Below are 25,112 nucleotides of genomic sequence, written 5' to 3'. Positions count from 1 at the left end.
TGGTATTAGTGGGCGGAATGGTCCCCCATTGTTGCTATCAGGGCAGCGAGCAGTGTCTCATTGTTGTTATTGGGGAATTAATAATGCCCCATCCTTGGTGTCAGTAGCAGGAATTATACCCCTTTGTTGATGTACCTTGGCAGAATAGCACCCTGTATCAGTCGGAGGACAGTGCCCCAAGGGCCAGATAAAGGCAAACAAGGGGCCACATCTGGCCCCTGGGCCCACAGTTTGGAGATCTAAACATGGAATAAAACATAAAGGTTTTTGAAATGTAATGTCTTACCATTCCTATAACCAGGGGCGGACTGACCATTTGGAAACTCGGGCACTGCCCGAGGGCCTGGGGTCAGTAGGGGGCCCCATGAGATGCCCCTGGTACCTTTTTCATAGGCTTTTTGAGTTTGGGCAAGGACACAGGGGCCCCATGATCCCCTATTGCCCGGGGGCCCCATGAGTTGTCAGTCCGCCCCTGCCTATAACTCAGTGTGCATTGGCAAAGAGGGTGAACTTTAACGCCCACATGCTGCATATATGCGTTCATAGGTGGCAGAGGTTCCTGTGCTGAGAATGTGCTAAAACGCTCACATATGCACAAAATGCCTAAAAATGCTGAAATAAAAACACCTGAAAATTGCTCTGCTCTGGTGTGAATGCAGCCTTAGGCCCCGCTTACACTATGAAGCATGGCGCCAGGAATTTCTATGTTCTACCGTACCCAAGAACAAAGTAGCTCAAGCACCTTTGAGAGCTTTGCGTGTATGTTAACTACACACTTTGTCACTTTTAGTGTGTCATAAAGAATGAACGGCGCCACAAGCGTGTCACGCAGTTTTTACGAGTTTCATAAACGCAAGCAAAATATCGTGATTTTTGTGCATGTTCACAAAATGTAGAGTGTGACTGCAGCCTCAAGATGGAGAAAATAATAAAGAATTGTTATGAAATTAAAACTAGAAAATACATATAAAATATTAAAAATGTCTCTACTGAATACTATCATTACAGATATATTCCCATGCTGATACAATGTTTTTCATCATGGTGGTCATTAAAGGGGTATTATATTATTATTATACAGTATTTATAAAGCGCCAATAGTTCGCTCAGCGCTGTACATTACAAAGGGGGACAGAACATGTGACAGAACAATACCAATACAATGTAAAACATGAGGGGATCGAGGGCCCTGCTCTTTCGAGCTTACAACCTAGGAGGGAGGGGATGGTGGCACAGGAGGAGATAGCTGTGGGGGATGGAGTGGTAGGAAGAGTGGAGGAGGTCGGCAAGTAAGCGGGGGTGGGGTAGGCTTCCCTGAAGAGATGGGTTTTCAGGGTGCGCCTAAAGGAGAGGAGAGTAGGTGATAATCTGATGGGTTGGGGTAGGGAGTTCCAGAGGATGGGTGACACCCTGGAGAAGTCCTGGAGGTGGGCATGGGAGGAGGAGACCAGGGAACTAGAGAGAAGGAGGTCTTGTGAGGAGCGGAGTGTGCGTGCTGGGTGGTACTTGGATATTAGGTCAGTGATGTAGTTCGGGGCAGTATGGTGGACAGCTTTGTACGTCAGTGTTAGGATTTTGAATTTGATCCATTGCGCAATCGGAAGCCAGTGGAGGGATTGGCAGAGGGGGGTGGTGGAGACGGAGCGGTTGGAAAAACCGCTCCAAAAAAAAAAGCAGAAGACAATTTTCAAATGACATTTGCCCATCCATCGAACGTTCAAAGAATTTTCTTTGAACTTTTCTTACGAATATTCTCGTCCGAAAATCTACACGTGTATGGCCAGCTTTGGATGCCAACAGCAGTCAGCAAGAAAAACAAAAGGCTGCATAGAAAAGTTACCAAAAATAACAAATGTTTTCAGCGGGGAAACTATTCTTGTAATATTATCTTTATTATTTATTATTGGTAATTCTAAATTCCTTTTCTCCCTATTCCTTCTCTTTCTTTCTTTCTTTCTTTCTTTCTTTCTTTCTTTCTTTCTTTCTTTCTTTCTTTCTTTCTCTCTCTCTCTCTCTCTCTCTTTTCTTCCCTTCTTCCTTTTCTCTTTCTTTCTTTTTTTCTCTTTCTTTCTCCCTCTCTTTCTTTCTCCCTCACTTTCTTTCTCTCTTTCTTTCTCTCTTTCTTTCTTTCTTTCTTTCTCTCTTTCTTCTTTCTCTCTTTCTTTCTCCCTCTCTTTCTTTCTCCCTCTCTTTCTTTCTTTCTCCCTCTCTTTCTTTCTCTCTTTCTTTCTCTCTCTCTTTCTTTCTTTCTTTCTTTCTTTCTCTTTCTTCTTTCTCTCTTTCTTTCTCCCTCTCTTTCTTTCTTTCTCCCTCTCATTCTTTCTCCCTCTCATTCTTTCTCCCTCTCATTCTTTCTCCCTCTCATTCTTTCTCCCTCCCTCTCTTTCTTTCTTTCTTTCTTTCTTTCTTTCTTTCTTTCTTTCTTTCTTTCTCCCTTTCTTTCTCCCTCGCTTTCTCCCTCTCTTTCTTTCTCCCTCTCTTTCTTTCTCCCTCTCATTCTTTCTCCCTCTCTTTCTTTCTCCCTTTCTTTCTCCCTCACTTTCTTTCTCCCTCTCGTTCTTTCTCACTCTCTTTCTTTCTTTCTTTCTTTCTTTCTCTCCTCCTTTCTTTCTTTCTTTCTTTCTTTCTCTCTCTCTCTCTCTCTCTTTTCTTCCCTTCTTCCTTTTCTCTTTCTTTCTTTTTTTCTCTTTCTTTCTCCCTCTCTTTCTTTCTCCCTCACTTTCTTTCTCTCTTTCTTTCTTTCTCTCTTTCTTTCTTTCTCTCTTTCTTCATTCTCTCTTTCTTTCTCCCTCACTTTCTTTCTCCCTCTCATTCTTTCTCCCTCTCTTTCTTTCTTTCTCCCTCGCTTTCTTTCTCTCGTTCTTTCTCCCTCTCTTTCTTTCTCCCTCTCTTTCTTTCTCCCTCTCTTTCTTTCTCCCTCTCTTTCTTTCTTTCTTTCTCTCCCCCTTTCTCTCCCCCTTTCTTCCTTTCTTTCTTTCTTTCTTTCTTTCTTTCTCTCTCTCTTTTCTTCCCTTCTTCCTTTTCTCTTTCTTTCTTTTTTCTCTTTCTTTCTCCCTCTCTTTCTTTCTCCCTCACTTTCTTTCTCTCTTTCTTTCTTTCTTTCTTTCTTTCTTCTTTCTCTCTTTCTTTCTCCCTCTCTTTCTTTCTTTCTCCCTCTCTTTCTTTCTTTCCCCCTCTCATTCTTTCTCCCTCTCTTTCTTTCTCCCTTTCTTTCTCCCTCACTTTCTTTCTCCCTCTCATTCTTTCTCCCTCTCTTTCTTTCTTTCTCCCTTTCTTTCTCCCTCGCTTTCTTTCTCTCGTTCTTTCTCCCTCTCTTTCTTTCTCCCTCTCTTTCCTTCTCCCCCTCATTCTTTCTCCCTCTCTTTCTTTCTCCCTTTCTTTCTCCCTCACTTTCTTTCTCCCTCTCATTCTTTCTCCCTTTCTTTCTCCCTCGCTTTCTTTTTCTCGTTCTTTCTCCCTCTCTTTCTTTCTTTCTTTCTCTCCCCCTTTCTTTCTTTCTTTCTTTCTTTCTTTCTTTCTTTCTCTCCCCCTTTCTTTCTTTCTTTCTTTCTTTTTTTCTTTCTTTCTTTTTTTCTTTCTTTCTTTCTTTCTTTCTTTCTTTCTTTCTTTCTTTCTTTCTTTCTTTTTTTCTTTCTTTCTCTCCCCCTTTCTTTCTTTCTTTCTTTCTTTCTTTCTTTTCTTTCTTTCTCTCCCTCTTTCTTTCTTTCTTTCTATATTTATCTCTTTCTTTCTCTCTCTTTTCTCTCGCTCTTTTTTCTTTCTTCCTCTTTCTTTTCTCTTCCTCATTCTTTTGTCTCTTTATTTACTTTTTTCCTCTTTCTTTTCTCTCTTTCTTTTTCTTTCTTTCTCTCCATCTTCTTTAATTATTTGTCTATTAATTTATGACAGACATTTATTTACAATACTTATATACTAACTTGGCACCTAAAAAGTCCCATCTACAAACAAGAATTCCTATGACGCCATTGCTTCCTCTATGTCTCATCCAAGCCATGTACACTCCTCTGTGCATGCTTCCCCTAGTATGAGAGTACGTGTGTAGAGCCTGGAGTGGGAGGGAGAGCCAGCTCCATGCTGCTCCCCTGTTTACAAGGCGTGCCTGGCTGACCCACTCTCAAGCCAACCCACTTCATCCATTGCCTAGCCTGGGGGGGGACGAGCTGGGGTGGGGCACCGCCAGCCCCATATAACCCCCTCGCTGGGCTGGATGGATTAGAATAAAAAAAAAAAAAAATCACCAGGACAGCAGCATCTGAGGACAGACTGTGACATCTGACTGCGAGAGGTAAGTCCGGGGCACATGACCACCTTTCCGCACAAAGCTGCTGTTTTTTTTTATTATTATTAACAATTTGCTAAACCTTTGTGTATCAGTACTGCTTGGACTGAGAAGAAGGGGAAGGAATCTCAAAAGCTTGTCCTGAAAATGTAACTGTTAGTGCAAATTATAAAAAAAAAAGAACATGGACAGTACTCAACTGTGTTGCTGCGAGTGTACTAACACGGTGACACTCGCTTTACCACACCGTGGAACCGATGTGGAACTACAATCGCCAGCATGCCCTGATCATAGGTGGCAGCACCTGTTGGCTTTGGTAGCTGACATTGAACTGTTGCAGAAGATGTATTGTAGGAAGGATTTTATACATTTTTTTAATTATTTTTATATTATTTTAGTGAAGGATTTTATACATTTTTTTATTATTTTTATATTGTTTTAGTTTTAATATTTACATCTTTTTTTTTCTTCTTCTTCTTCTCCTTATATTTGTTGTACTATTATTTTTTTACGTATTTTTTTTTTTTTTTCAAGAGGAATTTGTTACTGTTTCTATTCTTGTTACTTTGTTTTTATTTTTATTAGACTGCACAGTACTGGTGCTTTGGCTACAGACAGATGCTCACAGATGGAATCAGTCAATAGCATTTGGGGGACTCCATACTGGAGGTCTTGGGAAATTCAGCTTTTAATAGTTGAGCACACATGGGGCACAGTTCATGCAATTTCAACCGACTTTCGTCTGCAACAATGAGCAATGTGACTTACCCCTGGCAGCAGGGGCGGACTGACCATTTGGAAACTCGGGCACTGCCCGAGGGCCCGGGGTCAATAAGGGGCCCCATGAGATGCCCCTGGTACCTTTTTCATAGGCTTTTTTGAGTTTGGGCAAGGACACAGGGGCCCCATGATCCCCTATTGCCCGGGGGCCCCATGAGTTGTCAGTCCGCCCCTGCCTGGCAGTTTCTATCTACACCATGAAATGGTCAAAGGTGCGTCCCCCGACTCCCCCCTGATCGTTTGGGTTGTTTTTGCCTTTGAAAGCTAGGTGAAAGTGTCTGAATATTGCTGAGTGTGTGGCCAGCATGTCCTCCCCCAGCCATACGGTCTTACTCCTCTCTTTCTGTAGCAAAAAGAGTCTCAGACTTCCTGTTACAAGATCTATAGTTCAACATTAACCCCTTCAGCTCTCCTACCTGTATACCCTTTATAGACCAGAGCAATATTTACATTTACACCATTGGTCTGTTTATTCATAATGCTGTTCTTGTTAAAGATATCAAAGTAATACATACTTGGGGCCAAACTTGGCATTCTTTTGGCAATAATGTCTTGGAAAATTGATTTTATTTTCATTTTTTTTTCATTTATATCCAAAAATACATAAAAAAAGAATGACCGTATTTAAAACTCTATATTTAATATGTATAGTAAATAAAAATATATAATTTTTTTTTATTATTTGTCCCATTTTAAATATACAAAGCATAAAAACATTAAATGCAGATGAAAAAAGGCATTTTTGTTTCAATTAGAAAAAAAAAAATCTGAGAAAAATAAGAGCTAAGGGGATAACAGAGGAAGGAGTTTATTGGGGTTGATTAGGGGCATTTTTGTTTCAATTAAAAAATTTTTTTTTAGAAAAATAAGAGCTAAGGGGATAAGAGAGGAAGGAGTTTATTGGGGTTGATTAGGGGCATTTTTGTTTCAATTAAAAAAATGAAAAAAAAAATCTTAGAAAAATAAGAGATAAGGCGATAAGAGAGGGAGGAGTTATTTGGGGCTAATTATGGGCTGATAAGGGTTAGTAAGAGCTTAGATTGGAATTTATTTCTTTTGTGTTTTTTTTTTTAATTAAATTATGTTTCTGATACAAAATATGGTAAATGACTAAATGCTTTTTTTAACTAAAAAAAAAATATGTTTAAAAAACAGAAAAACAAGGGGTTAAATAGAAATATTTTTTTTTCTATTTTCTACTCCTATTCTTTATTTTTTAAGATCATATTTCCAGTATAAGGCATGGCGAAGGTATTTGTAAATGAAAAAAAAAATTTTTTTTTTGTTTTTTTTGCAGAAAAAAAGATAAGCGGAGGAAAGAGTTAATTATAGCTGACTGGGTTTACTATGGGTTAATAATTTAAATAGGAATGTAATTATTTATTTCTTTTACCCTTTTTTTCTACTAAAATGATGTGTCTGGTACATAAATAAAAATGTGTTCTTTTTTTTCAATTTTGACACAAAAAAAAGAAAGAAAACTGCTGAAAAAATGGGAAGGGGAGGAAGGAGGGTTTTTTTTAGGGCTGATTAGGGTAAATTAAGAGGTTAATAGGAATATTTCTATTTATTTATTTTTACTTGTATGGTTTCTTTACCTGGTGTCATATGAAGCGCAAAGGCCACACGCTTGACCTACATATGAATGAAATAGTAAATACAATGAAAGCATACATTATATATACTCAGTGACAGGTACAGACAAGCTGCCTTTTGACAGCCACTCCTACTGTGTAATACAAAGCAATTCCCAGCTGTCATTTTGACAGCCAGTAATTGCTGGTGATAGCAGCAGGGGGGAGCAGCAGCAGGGTAGAGGAGCTGAACATGGGAGAAAAATGGTAGAGACTTTTTTGAAGCTTTTGCGGGACTTACCTCTTACTTTTAAAATTCTAAAGTGGTTAATAGAGACATTAAGGTGTCCGTTTATGACACAGAGAATAGCTGCGATTCAGAGGAGCGCAGCTATTCTCTGGTCATTCACAGTTTATGACACTCAGGAGATCAGCGGAGAACATGTTCAGCCCTTCACTGGAGATCTGTGTTCTCCCTCCAGATTCTCCAACCCAGAGCTGGAGAATCGGAGGAACCGCAAATTAAGCAGAGATAATTACCTCTGCTGAGTAAACTGATCTTTTACTGTAATCTCGCAAGATTATAGTAAAATCAGCCGTTTTCCAGCGTTTGTAGACCGTTTTCTAGCGTTTGGAGTCCATTCTCCATTCGGAGAACTGCTTCATAAAAGGCATTCACAGGACAACTGTGTTCTCCGAGAATGTCGGAGAACTGAGCAGCGATCATTTACCGCTGGTTCATAAACGGACACCTAAGGCAGGAACCCTCCCAGAAAGGTCCTGTAAAGATACATGTAATGTGGAGGGGTTCTGGTGACAATTGTCTAAGAGGGGATATTGCTCACTTTGGAAAGATATCCTTTCACTTCCTGTTGAGTGTACAGGACAGAAAGTGAAGTCTAATGAGTCACAGATGAGTCCAATCAAAGTTCATTCCTAAGGACAAAGGAGCACTCTTCACATTTAGAGGAGAAGAGATTTAATCTTCACATGTGGACAGGCTTCTTCACAGTAAGAGCTGAGAAAACGTGAAATGGACTCCATCAAGAACTACTTCTAGCCAGTTGAGTTGATTGTCTTCCAAAAAAATGCAGGATCCACCAACCACCTACCCACAAAAAAATTATAAATATATATATATATATATATATATACAGTATGGGTCAGTGGGTATGTCCTCTGATCTGAGCGTCTGCAATATTAGAGAATGTGAACACATTTCTATGCTTTTGTGAGCAGCAGGGCCGTCTTAATAGCATCACGGGCCCCCTGGGCAATGTAATGTACTGGGGCCCCTACCAGCCTGCCCCAATTTACACGCCTACTCTCAACAATTGAAGTATAAATAGTTGATAGAATTAAACAAATATTTATTATCACTTTTAATAAAATCAACAATAAGAAAACATACCATAAATCAAAGACTAATCAACAAAAAGGGCATAGTATGGGGGGATTAGGAGGGCACACTACTGGGATCAGGGGGGCACACTACTGGGATCAGGGGGGCACACTACTGGGATCAGGGAGGCACACTACTGGGATCAGGAAAGCACACTACTGGGATCTGGGGGGGCACACTACTGGGATCAGGGGAGCACACTACTGGGATCTGGGGGGCACACTACTGGGATCTGGGGGGCACACTACTGGGATCAGGGAAGCACACTACTGGGATCAGGAGGGCACACTACTGGGATCCGGGGGGCACACTACTGGGATCTGGGGGGCACACTACTGGAATCAGGGAAGCACACTACTGGGATCAGGGGGGCACACTACTGGGATCTGGGGGGCACACTACTGGGATCAGGGAACCACACTACTGGGATCAGGGAAGCACACTACTGGGATCTGGGGGGGACACTACTGGGATCAGGGAAGCACACTACTGGGATCAGGGAAGCACACTACTGGGATCAGGAGGGCACACTACTGGGATCAGGGGAGCACACTACTGGGATCAGGAGGGCACACTACTGGGATCAGGGGAGCACACTACCGGGATCAGGAGGGCACACTACTGGGATCAGGAGGGCACACTATTGGGATCAGGGGAGCACACTACTGGGATCCGGGGGGCACACTACTGGGATCAGGAGGGCACACTACTGGGATCCGGGGGGCACACTACTGGGATCAGGAGGGTACACTACTGGGATCCGGGGGGCACACTACTGGGATCAGGGGAGCACACTACTGGGATCCAGGGGGCACACCACTGGGATCCAGGGGGCACACTACTGGGATCTGGGGGGCACACTACTGGGATCAGGGGAGTACACTACTGGGATCCGGGGGGGCACACTACTTGGATCAGGGGAGCACACTACTGGGATCCGGGGGGCACTCTACTGGGATCAGGAGGGCACACTACTGGGATCAGGGGGGCACACTACTGGGATCAGGAGGGCACACTACTGGGATCAGGGGAGCACACTACTGGGATCAGGAGGACACACTACTGGGATCAGGAGGGCGCACTACTGGGATCTGGGGGGCACACTACTGGGATCCGGGGGGCACTCTACTGGGATCAGGAGGGCACACTACTGGGATCAGGGGAGCACACTACTGGGATCAGGAGGACACACTACTGGGATCAGGAGGGTGCACTACTGGGATCTGGGGGGCACACTACTGGGATCCGGGGGGCACACTACTGGGATCTGGAAGGGACACGACTGGGATCAGGAGGGCACACTACTGGGATCTGGAAGGGACACGACTGGGATCAGGAGGGCACACTACTGGGATCTGGGGGGCACACTACTGGGATCCGGAAGGGACACTACTGGGATCAGGAGGGCACACTACTGGGATCTGGGGGGCACACTACTGGGATCCGGAAGGGACACTACTGAGATCAGGAGGGCACACTACTGGGATCAGGAGGGCACACTACTGGGATCAAGGGGGCACAGTACAGTTTCCAGGACAGGGCCATCCCAGGACAGCTTAGTTAAAAGCGTGACTGTCCCAGCAAATCCGGGACAGTTGGAAAGTATAATGTAATGAAAAATTATGATTTTTCATCTGGGGCCCCTGGGCAGTGCCAATGCATTAAGATAGCCCTGGTGAGTAGCACTGGAGGGAGCTTGGAGAAGCACTTTCCCCAAAAAAGTACCACAACTCTTCTCTATCTATCCATCCCACTGTTAGAGTATACAGTATATAAAGCCCAAACTTTTCTTTTGAAACATGTACCTAAACACACTGCTGTCTTTTGACACCCGTGTCTCATCGAGGAGATTTCCCTTCCCTTCCTGTTCTGTAATTGCAGCAGGAAGTGAGAGGATATTTCAGAGATATCCCATTGGTGCTGTGCAAGAAGTCATGCAAGACTTCACGTGCTCTCAATGCACAAAACAATGTGTGAACGCAGTCTTAATGACATTCCAATGCACCTTCCTAATGTCTGACAAAGTCCTGTGTATTTTGGGGTGCCATGATTTAAAACAAAGGGGTCATTCACTTCTTTTGTGCGATGTTCGTGCGTAGGGCAGCCCCTTGAAATGAATGGACTGCTCTAAACACGACACTCTTCATCACAGGCAAAAACATGCATGTTGCAGCTGCATAGGTGTAAATGGAGCCTTAGGGTAGGTTCACACTATACAAACACAGTCAGATGCATCTGGATGAGATCACAGCATTATTAGGTTGATTGAAACAATGTAGAAAGTGTTTTTTTTTTAAAATCACAGTGCCCATGCTGAGTAATCAGCAGTGGAAAAATCACAGGTTTCCACCTTTTATTTGATAAAAGCATGGGCCCGGCTCGGAGCCTGGATGCTGTAGATGACATTTATGATGGCTGTTCCTACCTTGAATTTAATACACTACAATACTATATTTCCAGCTGTCAGGGACACCATTGCAGCATATCTAAACACCCTTTCCTTGGTGACGGGCCCTTTTAAACCTAGATGTCAGAATCCATTGAATAATAAGAATCCAGAGTTGTGAGAGGAGGAAGCCGGGATGGTAGGTGTAAAAAGCCTGCAGCTGCTGCAGAACCTCTTTGTACAGCCGGAGGAGGAAGTCATTGTTCAGTGTTGAGGTGTCCTCAGCTTATCCTGGCTTAGCCCAGTGACACACAAGAGGAGGTCCCGGGCCATCTGTACAGGGCCACATCCTGGAATATAGTACAGGCCTCATGTGTGCATGGGGTGTGTGTCACCATAGTGCTTCTGGGGTCATGGTGGAAGGGGGTGACCTCATACGGACCATGTACACTGCAATCTATAGAGGACTGGGACACCAGTCTGTGTGATGTCTGATCTCCATCAGAAATGTATCCACCAAATAATACACACTGATCTAAAACATGAATGGAACAATTTTTAATCAGAGTCTAGTATCAAGTCAATGAAACTCCTGGGATATTGATCTGGTCAGGTAAGTAGCAGAGGTGGGTTGTTAATCAGTTTCAGCTGCTTTGGTGTTAATAAAATTAACAAAAGGTGCACTAGATGGGCAACAATGAGACGACTCCCAAACCAGGAATGGTTTTACAGGTGACATTTTTTCCCACTCATCTTTTCTGACTGTTTTTCACTAGTTTTGCATTTGGCTAGGGTCAGTGTCACTACTGGTAGCATGAGGCCATACCTGGACCCTACAGAGGTGGCACAGGCAGTCCAACTCCTCCAGGATGGCACATCAATACGTGCCATTGCCAGAAGGTTTGCTGTGTCTCTCAGCACAGTCTCAAGAGCATGGAGGAGATTCCAGGAGACAGGCAGTTCCTCTAGGGGAGCTGGACAGGTCTGTAGAAGGTCCTTAACCCATCAGCAGGACCGGTATCTTCTCCTTTGTGAAAGGCGGAACAGGATGAGCCCTGCCAGAGCCCTACAGAATGACCTCCAGCAGGAGACTGGTGTGAATGTCTCTGACCAAACAATCAGAAACAGACTTCATGAGGGTGGCCTGAGGGCCCGACGTCCTCTAGTGGGCCCTGTGCTCACTGCCCGGCACCATAGAGCTCGATAGGCATTTGCCATTGAACACCAGAATTGGTAGGTCCACCACTGGCACCCTGTGATTTTCACAGATGAGAGCAGGTTCACCCTGAGCACATGTGACAGACGTGAAAGGATCTGGAGAAGCCGTGGAGAACGTTCTGCTGCCTGTAACATGGTTCAGCATGACTGTTTTGGTGGTGGGTCAGTGATGGTCTGGGGAGGCATATCCATGGAGGGACGCACAGACCTCTACAGGCTAGACAATGGCACCCTGACTGCCATTAGGTATCGGGATGAAATCCTTGGACCCATTGTCAGACCCTACACTGGTGCAGTGGGTCCTGGGTTCCTCCTGGTGCAGTGGGTCCTGGGTTCCTCCTGGTGCAGTGGGTCCTGGGTTCCTCCTGGTGCAGTGGGTCCTGGGTTCCTCCTGGTGCATGACAATACCTGGTCTCATGTGGCGAGAGTATGCAGGCAGTTCCTGGAGGATGAAGGAATTGATACCATTGAATGGCCCCCACACCCGCCCGACCTAAATCCAATAGAACACCTCTGGGATGTCATGTTTCGGTCCATCCGACGCCACCAGGTTGCACCTCAGACTGTCCAGGAGCTCAGTGATGCCCTGGTCCAGATGTGGGAGGAAATCCCCCAGGACACCATCTGTGGACTCCTTAGGAGCCTCCCCCGACATTGTCAGGCATGCATACAAGCACGTGGGGGCCATACAAACTACTGAGGACCATTCTGAGTTGCTGCAATGAAATTTCAGCACAATGGACTCGCCTGCTGCATCATTTCTTCACTTTAATTTTCGGGGTGTCTCTGAGTTCAGTCCTCTGCAGGTCGATCATTTCCATTTCCATCAAACGATGGGGCATCTTTACCAGGGGCGGACTGACCATTCGAGTACTCAGGCAGTGCCTGAGGGCCCGGGGTCAGTAGGGGGCCCTATGAGATGCCCCTGGTACCTTTCATAGGCTTTTTTGGGTGTGGTTTGAGTTGGAGCGAGGACCCAGGGGCCCCATGACCCCCTATTGCCCGAGGGCTCCATGAGTTGTCAGTCCACCCCTGATCTTTACGTTCCTAACACATCACCCCGTCCATGTCAGTATAGAGATCCAGCAGGAGATTTGTCCCCATTCAGATCTGATGGGTTTTCCTGTGTTCCTGTAATTTTTTTGAGCCGTGTGGTCTGGAGAGACTGGGAGGGAGGCAGACAGAAGAACATCATTACTCTCAATGATAAGGACATGGTTTATGGTGTCCCCATGTCTCCGACAGTCACATGTGTAGAAGAATTTAAAAAAACAGGCAGTTAGGATCTTCATCCTCATTCTTCTTCCTGACTCTTCTCCCTCATTCTTCTTCTTCACTCTTTTTCATTCTTCTTCCTCATACTTCTTCCGCACGCTTCTCCCTCTCTCTTTGTGTCCTCACTGTTCTTCTTCATTCGTCTTCCTCACGTTTCTGCTTCATTCTTCTTCCTCATTCTTGTCTCTCACTTTTCTTCCTCACTCTTCTTCCTCGTTCTTCGTCCCTACTGTTCCTCTTCATTCTTTCTCCTCGTTCATTCTCCTCGCTCTTCTTCCTCATTTTTCTTCCTCACGCTTCTCCCTCGTTCTTCATCCTCACTGTTCTTTTTTCTTCCTTGTTCTTCCTCGGTCTTCTTCCTCACACTTCTACCCTACTCTTCTTTCTCACTTTTCTTCTGCATTCTTCTTCCTCACTCCTCTCCCTCAGTGTTCCTTTGTTCTTTTTTTCCTCCTTCTTACTCACTCTTCTTCTTTGTTCTTATTCCTAACTCTTCTGCCTCAATCATCTTCATCATTCTTCATCCTCACTGTTTTTCTTCTTCATTCTTCTTCCTCGTTCCTCTTTCTCACTCTTCTTCCTCACTTTTCTTCCTCTTTCTTCCTAACTCTTCTCCCTCGTTCTTCGTCCCCACTGTTCCACTTCATTTTTTATCATGTTCTTTCTCCTCGTTCTTCTTCCTTGTTTTTCTTCCTCACTCTTCTCCCTCATTCTTTGTCCTTACTCTTCCTCTTTGTTCTTCTTCCTCACTCTTCATTCTCACTGTTCTACTTCATTCTTCTTTTTCCTTACTCTTCTGCCTCAATCCTCTTCATCATTCTTCATCCTCACTGTTCTTCTTTTTCATTCTTCTTCCTCATGCTTCTTCATTCTTCTTCCTCGTTCTTCTTTCTCACTCTTTTTCCTCACTTTTCTTCCTCACTCTTCTCCCTCGTTCTTCGTCCCCACTGTTCTTCTTTGTTCTTTCTCCTCATTCTCCTTTCTCATTCTTCTCCCTTATCTTTCGTCCTTACTCTTCTTCTTTGTTCTTCTTCCTCATTCCTCTCCCTCATTCTTCATCCTTACTCTTCTTCTTTGTTCTTCTTCCTCACTCCTCTCCCTCATTTGTCATCCTTACTTTTCTTCTTTGTTCTACTTCCTCACTCTTCTCCCTCATTCTTCATCCTTACTCTTCTTCTTTGTTCTTCTTCCTCACTCCTCTCCCTCATTTGTCATCCTTACTTTTCTTCTTTGTTCTACTTCCTCACTCTTCTCCCTCATTCTTCGTCCTTACTCTTCTACTTTGTTCTTCTTTCTGACTCTCCATTCTCACTCCTTTCCCTCATTCTTCGTCTTTACTCTTCTTCTTTGTTCTTCTTCCTCACCCTTCTTCCTCACTCCTCTCCCTCATTCTTCATCTTTACTGTTCATTTTTGTTCTTCCTTCTCACTCCTCTCCCTCATTCTTCGTCCTTACTCTTCTTCTTTGTTCTTCTTCCTCACTCTTCTTCCTCACTCCTCTCCCTCATTCTTCGTCCTTACTCTTCTTCTTTGTTCTTCTTCCTCACTCTTCTTCCTCACTCCTCTCCCTCATTCTTCGTCTTTACTCTTCTTCTTTGTTCCTCTTCCTCACTCCTCTCCCTCATTCTTCGTCTTTACTCTTCTTCTTTGTTCTTCTTCCTCACTCTTCTTCCTCACTCCTCTCCCTCATTCTTCGTCCTTACTCTTCTTCTTTGTTCTTCTTCCTCACTCTTCTTCCTCACTCCTCTCCCTCATTCTTCGTCTTTACTCTTCTTCTTTGTTCTTCTTCCTCACCCTTCTTCCTCACTCCTCTCCCTCATTCTTCATCTTTACTGTTCTTCTTTGTTCTTCCTTCTCACTCCTCTCCCTTATTCTTCGTCCTTACTCTTCTTCTTTGTTCTTCTTCCTCACTCTTCTTCCTCACTCCTCTCCCTCGTTCTTCGTCTTTACTCTTCTTCTTTGTTCTTCTTCCTCACTCTTCTTCCTCACTCCTCTCCCTAATTCTTTGTACTAACTCTTCTTCTTTGTTGTTCTTTCTCACTCCTTTCCCTCATTCTTCGTCTTTACTCTTCTTCTTTGTTCTTCTTCCTCACTCTTCTTCCTCACTCCTCTCCCTCATTCTTCATCTTTACTGTTCTTCTTTGTTCTTCCTTCTCACTCCTCTCCCTCATTCTTCGTCCTTACTCTTCTTCTTTGTTCTTCTTCCTCACTCTTCTTCCTCACTCCTCTCCCTCGTTCTTCGTCTTTACTCTTCTTCTTTGTTCTTCTTCCTCACTCTTCTTCCTCACTCCTCTCCCTAATTCTTTGTACTAACTCTTCTTCTTTGTTCTTCTTTCTCACTCCTTTCCCTCATTCTTCGTCTTTACTCTTCTTCTTTGTTCTTCTTCCTCACCCTTCTTCCTCACTCCTCTCCCTCATTCTTCATCTTTACTGTTCTTCTTTGTTCTTCCTTCTCACTCCTCTCCCTCATTCTTCGTCCTTACTCTTCTTTGTTCTTCTTCCTCACTCTTCTTCCTCACTCCTCTCCCTCATTCTTCGTCTTTACTCTTCTTCTTTGTTCTTCTTCCTCACTCTTCTTCCTCAATCCTCTCCCTCATTCTTCATCTATACTGTTCTTCTTTGTTCTTCTTCCTCACTCCTCTCCCTCATTCTTCGTCCTTACTCTTCTTCTTTGTTCTTCTTCCTCACTCTTCTTCCTCACTCCTCTCCCTCATTCTTCGTCCTTACTCTTCTTCTTTGTTCTTCTTCCTCACTCTTCTTCCTCACTCCTCTCCCTCATTCTTCGTCCTTACTCTTCTTCTTTGTTCTTCTTCCTCACTCTTCTTCCTCACTCCTCTCCCTCATTCTTTGTACTAACTCTTCTTCGTTGTTCTTCTTCCTCACTCTTTTTCCTCACTCCTCTCCCTCATTCTTCGTCCTCATCGATCTTCCTCGTTCTTCTCCCTAGCTCTTCGCGCTCGGTATGGTGCACATGTTGGCCTTGTATTTATGGACTCAGATAGCAGACAGGACTGCATTAAACACAACCCAGATAAGATATTGTTCTGCAGATAGAAATGAGTCAAAGTAACAGTGATGATATAATGAATATTGATCAGCTGCCCCTGAGGTCACTCCTCGTGGAACAAGATGTACATCAGTGATGGTTTATAGACCTGTGGAGTATTCCACCTTCCCCTTCACACCTGTATATATAGATAAAACAAATAGAAACAAGTAAGCACCCAATACAAATACCTGCAATGGTTTGTTACACAAGCGGCACTAAGGCCTGGAGTACTTACCTCTGCTCTGACAATCCAACTGCAGTCAACTCCCGCAGGAGCACCGGCATCTTTTGGGTGCCGGCGTTCAGCCGTCTTGATTGGCTGGTGCAGTATGACATCACTGAGTGACGGCATACTGTACCGGTTAATCAAGAAGGCTGAACAATGGCACCTGAAAGGATCTCGGTACTGGTGTGTGAGCTCACTGATGTCAAGGGTTAAGTACTCCAACGCTTCTGTTCGGCCATCTTGATTGGCCGGCACAGTATGACGTCATGCCTACACATGCACGGGAGTCATTTATCCCAACATACTGGTACTGTGCAATAAAGAGCCTGCCTGCTCCTCAGTTTTTTTGAGGGGGGTTATCTTTCACATTAGCATACCTTATTTCTTCACCTAAGGGAAGTATAGAAAGTGTTAGGGCTCATCTGCACAAAAAACGCACAGAAAACAAAGAACACGAGCAGCACATTGGCTAAATGGTTAGCATGTCTGCCTGGCAGTACTAGGGTCGCCGGTTCGAATCTGAACTACAGTACCTCCTGCCTGGAGTTTGCATGTTCTCCCTGTGCCTGTGTGGTTTTCCTTCGGCTACTCCAGTTTCCTCCCACACTCCAAAGACGTGCTGGTAGGTTGATTGGCTCCTGTATAAAATTGTCCTTAGCATCTTATATTGTAAAGCACTGAGCAAACTGTTGGCACTGTATAATAATGTGTATGTGTGAGTTAGGGACCTTAGATTGTATGCTCCTTGAAGGTTACGCATATGGAAGAAAAACAGATTTTAAAAATATTCTTCCCAAATATATTGACATATATTTGAAATACTACAATTTTGGCCATATTCAATATATTTCAAAATATATTTCAATAAATATATATATACTGTATGTTGAAATGCATTTTTATTACAAAATATATGAAAAATATTTTTAAAAATACATTTTCAAATATACTGCATGTGTTTAAAAATACAAATCTACATTTTTGAAATGCATTTACAAATATATGTAAAAATATATGTTAATATGACTTTTTTATGTTACAAAAAATCTGAAGAATATATTTTAAAAATATATATTTTAAAATTTTATATATATATATATATATATATATATATATACAAATATATATATATATATATATATATATATATACTGCATTTTGAAATGCATGTTTTATATATTGCAGAATATAGAAAAATATTTTTAAAAATACATTTTCAAATATACTGCATGTGTTTAAAAATACAAATCTACATTTTTGAAATGCATTTACAAATATATGTAAAAATATATGTTAATATGACTTTTTTATGTTACAAAAAATCTGAAGAATATATTTTAAAAATATATATTTTAAAATTTTATATATATATATATATATATATATATATATACAAATATATATATATATATATATATATATATATATATATATATATACTGCATTTTGAAATGCATGTTTTATATATTGCAGAATATAGAAAAATATTTTTAAAAATATATATTTTTAAAATATATTCTTCTGGTTTTTTTTATCATATAAAACAGTAATTCTAACATATATTTTTACATATATTTGTAAATGCATTCCAAAAAATTTAATTTGTATTTTTAAAGACATAAAGTATATTTGAAATGTTTTTCATATATTTTGTAATAAAAATGCATTTTAACATGCAGTATATATACAGGTGAAACTTGAAAAATTAGCATATGGTGCAAAAATTCATTTATTTCAGTAATGCAACTTAAAAGGTGAAACTAATATATGAGATAGACTCATTACATGCAAAGCAAGATAGTTCAAGCCGTGATTTGTCATCATTGTGATGATTATGGCTTACAGCTCATGAAAACCCCAAATCCACAATCTCAGAAAATGAGAATATTGTGAAAAGGTGCAATATTCTCGGCTCAAAGTGTCCCACTCTAATCAGCCAATTAAGCCATAACACCTGCAAAGGGTTCCTGAGCCTTTAAATGGTCTCTCAGTCTGGTTCAGTAGGAATCACAATCATGGGAAAGACTGCTGACCTGACAGTTGTGCAGAAAACCATCATTGACACCCTCCATAAGGAGGGAAAGCCTCAAAAGGTAATTGCAAAAGAAGTTGGATGTTCCCAAAGTGCTGTATCAAAGCACATTAATAGAAAGTTATGTGGAAGGGAAAAGTGTGGAAGAAAAAGGTGCACAAGCAGCAGGGATGACCGCAGCCTGGAGAGGATTGTCAGGAAAAGGCCATTCAAAAGTGTTGGGGACTTTCACAAGGAGTGGACTGAGGCTGGAGTCAGTGCATCAAGAGCCACCACACACAGACGGATCCTGGACATGGGCTTCAAATGTCGTATTCCTCTTGTCAAGCCGCTCCTGAACAACAAACAACGTCAGAAGCGTCTTACCTGGGCTAAAGAAAAACAGACCTGGTCTGTTGCTCAGTGGTCTAAAGTCCTCTTTTCTGATGAGAGCAGCTTTTGCATCTCATTTGGAAACCAAGGACCCCGAGTATGGAGGAAGAATGGAGAGGCACAAGGACCCCGAGTATGGAGGAAGAATGGAGAGGCACACACTGCAAGTTGCTTGAAGTCCAGTGTGAAGTTTCCACAGTCTGTGTTGATTTGGGGAGCCATGTCATCTGCTGGTGTTGGTCCACTGTGCTTCATTAAGTCCAGGGTCAATGCAGCCGTCTACCAGGAGATTTTGGAGCACTTCATGCTTCCTTCCGCAGACGAGCTTTATGGGGATGCTGACTTCATTTTCCAGCAGGACTTGGCACCTGTCCACACTGCCAAAAGCACCAAAACCTGGTTCAATGACCGTGGGATTACTGTGCTTGATTGGCCAGCAAACTCACCTGACCTGAACCCCATAGAGAATCTATGGGGCATTGCCAAGAGAAAGATGAGAGACATGAGACCGAACAATGCAGAAGAGCTGAAGGCCGCTATTGAAGCATCCTGGTCTTCCATAACACCTCAGCAGTGCCACAGGCTGATAGCTTCCATGCCACGCCGCATTGAGGCAGTAATTGCTGCAAAAGGGGCCCAAACCAAGTACTGAGTACATATGCATGCTTATACTTTTCAGAGGTCCGATATTGTTCTATGTACAATCCTTGTTTTATTGATTGCATGTAATATTCTCATTTTCTGAGATTGTGGATTTGGTGTTTTCATGAGCTGTAAGCCATAATCATCACAATGATGACAAATCACGGCTTGAACTATCTTGCTTTGCATGTAATGAGTCTATCTCATATATTAGTTTCACCTTTTAAGTTGCATTACTGAAATAAATGAACTTTTGCACGATATTCAAATTTTTCGAGTTTCACCTGTATATATATATATATATATATATATATTTATTGAAATATATTTTGAAATATATTGAATATGGCCAAAATTGTAGCATTTCAAATATATGTCAATATATTTGGGAAGAATATTTTTAAAATATGTTTCAAATATATTTTTCTTCCATGAGGGTTAGGGACTGATGTGAATGTACAATATATATGTAAAGTGCTGTGTAAATTGACAGTGCTATATAAGTACCTGTAATAATAAATCATGCATCTGTAATGCATTGCACTGTGGTTTTACATGTGTTTTTATTTTTTGCAGTCAAAACTCAAATGAATACAAATATAAATTATTATGATTGTTGCATTGCATTGACAGGCATGATGTGTGTTTTTATGTGTTGCGTAGAAATGCACATTTTTGCAACACATCTGTATGGTGTGAACAGAGCAGGTGTCCTCATAGTGTTAGTCATCGCTGCTCAATGAGCCAGAAATGCTGCTTGTTGCTGTTGCTAGGGTCAAAGAGTGGTCAACAGGAATTAGGGGTTAAAGCGGACGCACCCAGAACTAGAGCTGACCAATCAGCAAGGAGCATAAGCACTAGCTCTGAATCAGCAAGAAACATATCGGACCTCTGCAGAGGGACCACTGCTTCCCCAAAGAGAGCAAGTGGGCAGCACAGTGGCTAAATGGTTAGCCCTTCCACCTGGCAGTACTAGGGTTATCGGTTCAAATCCCAGCCACAGCACCACCTGCCTGGAGTTTGCATGTTCTCCCTGTGCCTGCGTGGGTTTCCCCCGGTTTCCTCCCACACTCCAATGACATGCTGGGAGTTGAATTGGCTGCTGTCTAAATTGTCCCTAGTATGTGTATGTATAAATGTGAGTTAGGGACTTTAGATTGTACGCCCCTTGAGGGTTAGGGAGTGATGTGAATGTACAATATATATGTAAAGTGCTGCGTAAATTGACAGTGCTGTATAAGTACCTGTAATAAATAAAAAAAGCCAGCATGCTGGCAAGGGGACAGGCTTTTCTACTCTTTTTAGAGAAAACAGACGTTAAGAGATGTTTTGCTGCATCTCGAATGCACTTAATTGACTTAAACTGAACGTTTAATTGGGCGTCACAGGAGAAAACACGTATATGCGGGTGATGCCGAGTAATGCTGCCAACAGTAGGAATGCAGAGGTGCCTATGAACCTAGGCATTTAGTAACTAGCCGCTTATCTCTAATTAAATGTGATTTTTAATAACACGTATTTGGCAGTATTTGTTAAAGGCAGTCGCACATCAGAACTAAAATTTCCGGTAATGTGATTGGCGTCTCGCTGTGAATGCGGGATGACAGCTGACTGCTGCTTTGCCCATTAATTCACTTATACTGCTGGCATGTGGTCACATTTGACCTCATTCCATTCACTTGTTTACTGCTTGTTGTGCCCTCTTCCAACCACCAGCCTTCGGGCTCCATCTAGAGGAAGCCGGTTGGTCTGCGGCAAGGTGAAAGCAGAGCAGAAATAATCATTAATCCCAATAACCTCAACATCAAGTTGCAGCTGCAAGTCTGATATTATCTGCCTAAAAATGGATGTAAACCCTAACTGGATGACAGTTCCTGATCTGTGTGTATCATAAACAAGTGTTTTTTTTTTCATAAAATTATTTTTTCATCATTTTTTGTATCTATGTGCTGCTGATCTCCTCCAGCCTCTTTCCACCACTTCTACATACATGCACAATGACTTCACCTGTACTTCACCGCTCTGGTCTGATGCAGGTGATGGTGACAACCATAGAATGTGCCTGATCAATGCATGTTTGCACAGCCGCTTTTTGTCTTTATTAGGGGCTCTCCAATGCCAACATTGGAGAGCAGTTGGGAGGCAGTGGTCACCCCATAGCAGAAAGTGCCTGAACAAACATGTTCATGGCAGGATAACTGTGTTTTTTTTTTAAGAAAGCTGCTAATTTAACACAATTGAGCATATATAACCAGGGCCACCATTAAAAAGCAGGGGACCCTATATACTGTAGCCTACCTGACAGCCCCCCCCCCCCCAAAGCTTGGTCAAGGAAGACCACACTGGCCCCTGGAATTCCTGGAAAGGTAATTTGGAGGAGATGGCGGCTTGTGATGATGCTGATTTAAAAAAATGAGGATATACACCCAGGACCACCATTAGAAATCATGGGCCCCCATTTAGTCTATTTGACAGGCCCTCTACGCTTGGTCAAGGAAGACTGCTCTGGCCCCTGGAATCCCTGGTAAGGTAATATTGGGAAAATTGGGTCTTGTGATGATGCTATTTTAAAAAGATTGAGAATAAATACCTAGGGCCACTATTAGAAATCATAGGTCCCCATATAGCATACCCAACAGGCCCCCCACACTTGGTCAAGGAAGACCACTCTGGCCCCTGAACCCCTGGCAAGGTAATATGGGGGATATTGGGTCTTGCGATGATGCTGGTTTAAGTTGATTGAGGATATATATCCAGGGCCACCATTAGAAATCCTAGGTCCCCATATAGCCTACCTGACAGGCCCCCCATGCTTGGTCAAGGAAGACCACTCTGGCCCTTGGAATCCCTGACAAGGTTATATGGGGGAGATGGGAGCTTGTGATAATGCGTTGTGACCCCCTGAGGACGTTAAGCCTCACCTAACCACCAGGATCAAGCTGTAAGCTACTATTGGCAGGGGGGTGGGCAGGGGCACAATATCTTGCCAGCATTGTCCGGGTCACTGTGTATACATGTGTTTAACCCCTTTGTTGTCAGATGGGGAGGAGCTGGGATCCTAGCATGCTGTTGGCCAAGGAACGATTGTCCACTTCTCCCTCAACATATCACTTTCTTGGTACATTGTAGCAAAAAGAACTGAGCACCGACATCAGAGAGAAGAGGTACAGATCAGGGACGGGCAGTTGCAGCAGCAAGGGGGCATTCAGGCCAAGGCCCCTCTGCTGATTCGATTGGGCCCGGTACTGCCTCTATCCCCCTCTCGGCAACCCCACATGTACCTAGAAAAATAATGCACCCAAAATAGACAAGTGAATATTTATGGTGGGACTCTCACTACCAGAAATGAGAAGATAATTCTTTAGCAGGAACTGTTCCATGTGGTCATGTTGTGATTGGCCTTAACCAAAATGAAGAATCACTTCCTATGGTGGAACTCTTCCCTATTCTTTTTGCCAAGGAGCTGTTTTTTATGAATGGATTTTACCAAAGTATCATAGACAAAAATATCATTGTTATATCAGAACTATAATATGTACCCACAGAGGGAAAAGACATTTTTTAAACTCTGGATTGTACCAAGATGCCATGGATTAAATGGACTTTGATGAGGGGATAAGTAGCATTAATGGACTGTTCCATCTTACCTTTGAGGAAAAGAAAACATCTTTTGGGTAGGATCACACCATGTTGCCTTAAAAAAAGGAAATTCTTGAGCTTTACCAGCTTGCCATGGATGATAGGACTATCCTATGCTTATGATTCAGTTTGGACTAAACCATTCTGCTATTAAAGGGGAGTTGGTTCCTATGATGGGACTATACCATTCTACTATCAATGATGAGCCAGTTCATGATGGAACTGTTCCATTCTAATTTATAAATGGAGCAATTTTTATGGCTGGAGTGTCCTCCAGACGCCTGGTACGTGTCATTTTTTTTCTAAAAAATTCACCAGCACCCACATTTATAAAGGTTTCTTAAAAAAAAAAATGATAACCAAAAATGTTGTTTTATTCAATACAAGTCATCTGTTAAAGTATCATTGATGGATAGATCCTCCTAAATATTTTTCATGTTGGGGCTATTTTTGAAAGCCGTTATATTTGACAATAAGTCAACTTTATGTGACTGAATGATACAGCTGAATGGAGCATAATGGAACCAGAACGCATTAGATCATCAGATGTCAAGGAACAAGTTGCTTCTTTTAGGATCTCTGTTTCCTCTGACATCAAATACAACAGGTCTTCCTGTATTGGCATGGATATTCAGCAACTGTGACACGAACACATTATATTGCCGACACAATAAAAACAATAAAGGATCATGTTAACATGCCCAATACAGCTGATATTGTTTTGCACACAAAGAACTGTCCTTAGGTTTTCAGCCGGGAGTAATTTGAAACTTGTTTGTGGTTGGAACACATACAAAAAGTAGTGGGGATCTTCCAGTCACAACTATATACTGTAAGCTTCTTGGACACCCCATTCCAAAACCATGGACATTAACATGGAGTTGGCCTTCCTTTTTGGCTATAATAACCTCCATTGCTACTTCTTCACGTACCTCTTACAGACAAAAAAGTAATCTTCTACCATCAAATAAAATAAACAGGAGAGAATTCATTGATACAGCTTTTGCCAAAACCTTGCAGACACCTGACTATCACTCCTATAAGAGCTTGTTGGAGATCTCTTTACAAAACCCATGGCAAAAATTAAGGATTTATGCACCTTTGTGACTATGACAGCCTCCACTCTTCTCGGAAGACTTTCCACAAGATTGTGGAGTGTGTGTGTGAATCTGGGTTCATTCAGCCAAAATAGAGTTTGTGAGGTCAGGTACTGATGTTGGGTGAGAAGACCTCACTCGCAATTGACATTCCATTTAATGCCAAAGATGTTTATTTAGGTTGTGGTCAGAGCTCTGTGAAGACCACTCAAGCTTCTTGACACCAAACTGGTCAAACCATGTCTTTATTAAGCTGGCTTCGTACACAGGGGTACAATCATGGTAGAACAGAAATGGGACTTCCCCAAACTTTTGCCACAAGGTTGGGAATGCTCAATTGTCTAAACCAGTAGGTGTCAACTTATGAGCTAAAGGAAACCCTCGAATGAGGCCTGACATCACCATAGGCCACACACAATGTTCAATATAAGTAATGCTTGAGAGGTCTGTCAGAAACTGCAGATCTGATAGAGGAAATGAGGGTCAGAGATTGCGGAAATGCTACATTTTTTGGCTGGGGATACGCTATAGAAGACAATATGAAACTGGACCATGTTACATGAGGCTAGTAGACATCAATGCTATTTCCCACCAGGGGCAGACTGACAACTCATGGGTCCTCCGGGCAATAGGGGATCATGAGGCCCCTGTGTCCTTGCCCAAACTCAAAAAAGCCTATAAAAAAGGTACCAGGGGCATCTCATGGGGCCCCCTACTGACCCCGGGCCCTTGGGCAGTGCCCGAGTTTCCAAATGGTCAGTCCGCCCCTGTTTCCCATTACAAACTTCTGTGGTCCAAGGGCCGAACATCATATAGCAAAGGACCACATGTAGCCATCGGGCTGCAGTTTGGGCACCAGGGATCTGAACTCTCTTTGTTAGTCTGTATAATTAACAGTACCCTTCACTGGAAACACCTGAACTCGAAAATTTGGAGAGGTCTCCTCATGCTGTTGGCTATATAGCTAGGGGTGATGGTCAATTGTCAACAAACTTTAGCCATATAGTGTATGTTTCAACTATTTTGCCTGCAAAATATGTGTAATTCTCTTTGTCAAGTCTTGTGTTTCATACATATTTGCCACATTTTATGTAATATTGTAAAGAAGCACAGAAGTGTTAACTCCTTACCCCGAACTTTTG

General features: G+C 42.6%; 1 protein-coding gene across 1 annotated transcript in view; it reads left to right on the top strand.

The window, feature by feature from the left end:
* Positions 1-4,134: 4,134 nt before the first annotated feature.
* NDRG1 (N-myc downstream regulated 1) overlaps positions 4,135-25,112 on the top strand; it is a 94,386-nt gene continuing 73,408 nt past the window's right edge. Inside the window, exon 1 of the mRNA XM_089685948.1 lies at positions 4,135-4,285. The gene's annotated coding sequence lies outside the window, so the exon portion shown is untranslated. The remainder of the gene's footprint in view (positions 4,286-25,112) is intronic.

This window comes from Staurois parvus, unplaced genomic scaffold (assembly GCF_062004578.1).
Source record: "Staurois parvus isolate SC_StPar_1 unplaced genomic scaffold, SC_StPar_1.0 ptg000389l, whole genome shotgun sequence".
Classification (NCBI taxonomy): Eukaryota; Metazoa; Chordata; class Amphibia; order Anura; family Ranidae; genus Staurois; species Staurois parvus.
The sequence above is the reverse complement of the archived record's forward strand: the minus strand, read 5'-3'. Positions and strand labels throughout refer to the sequence as shown.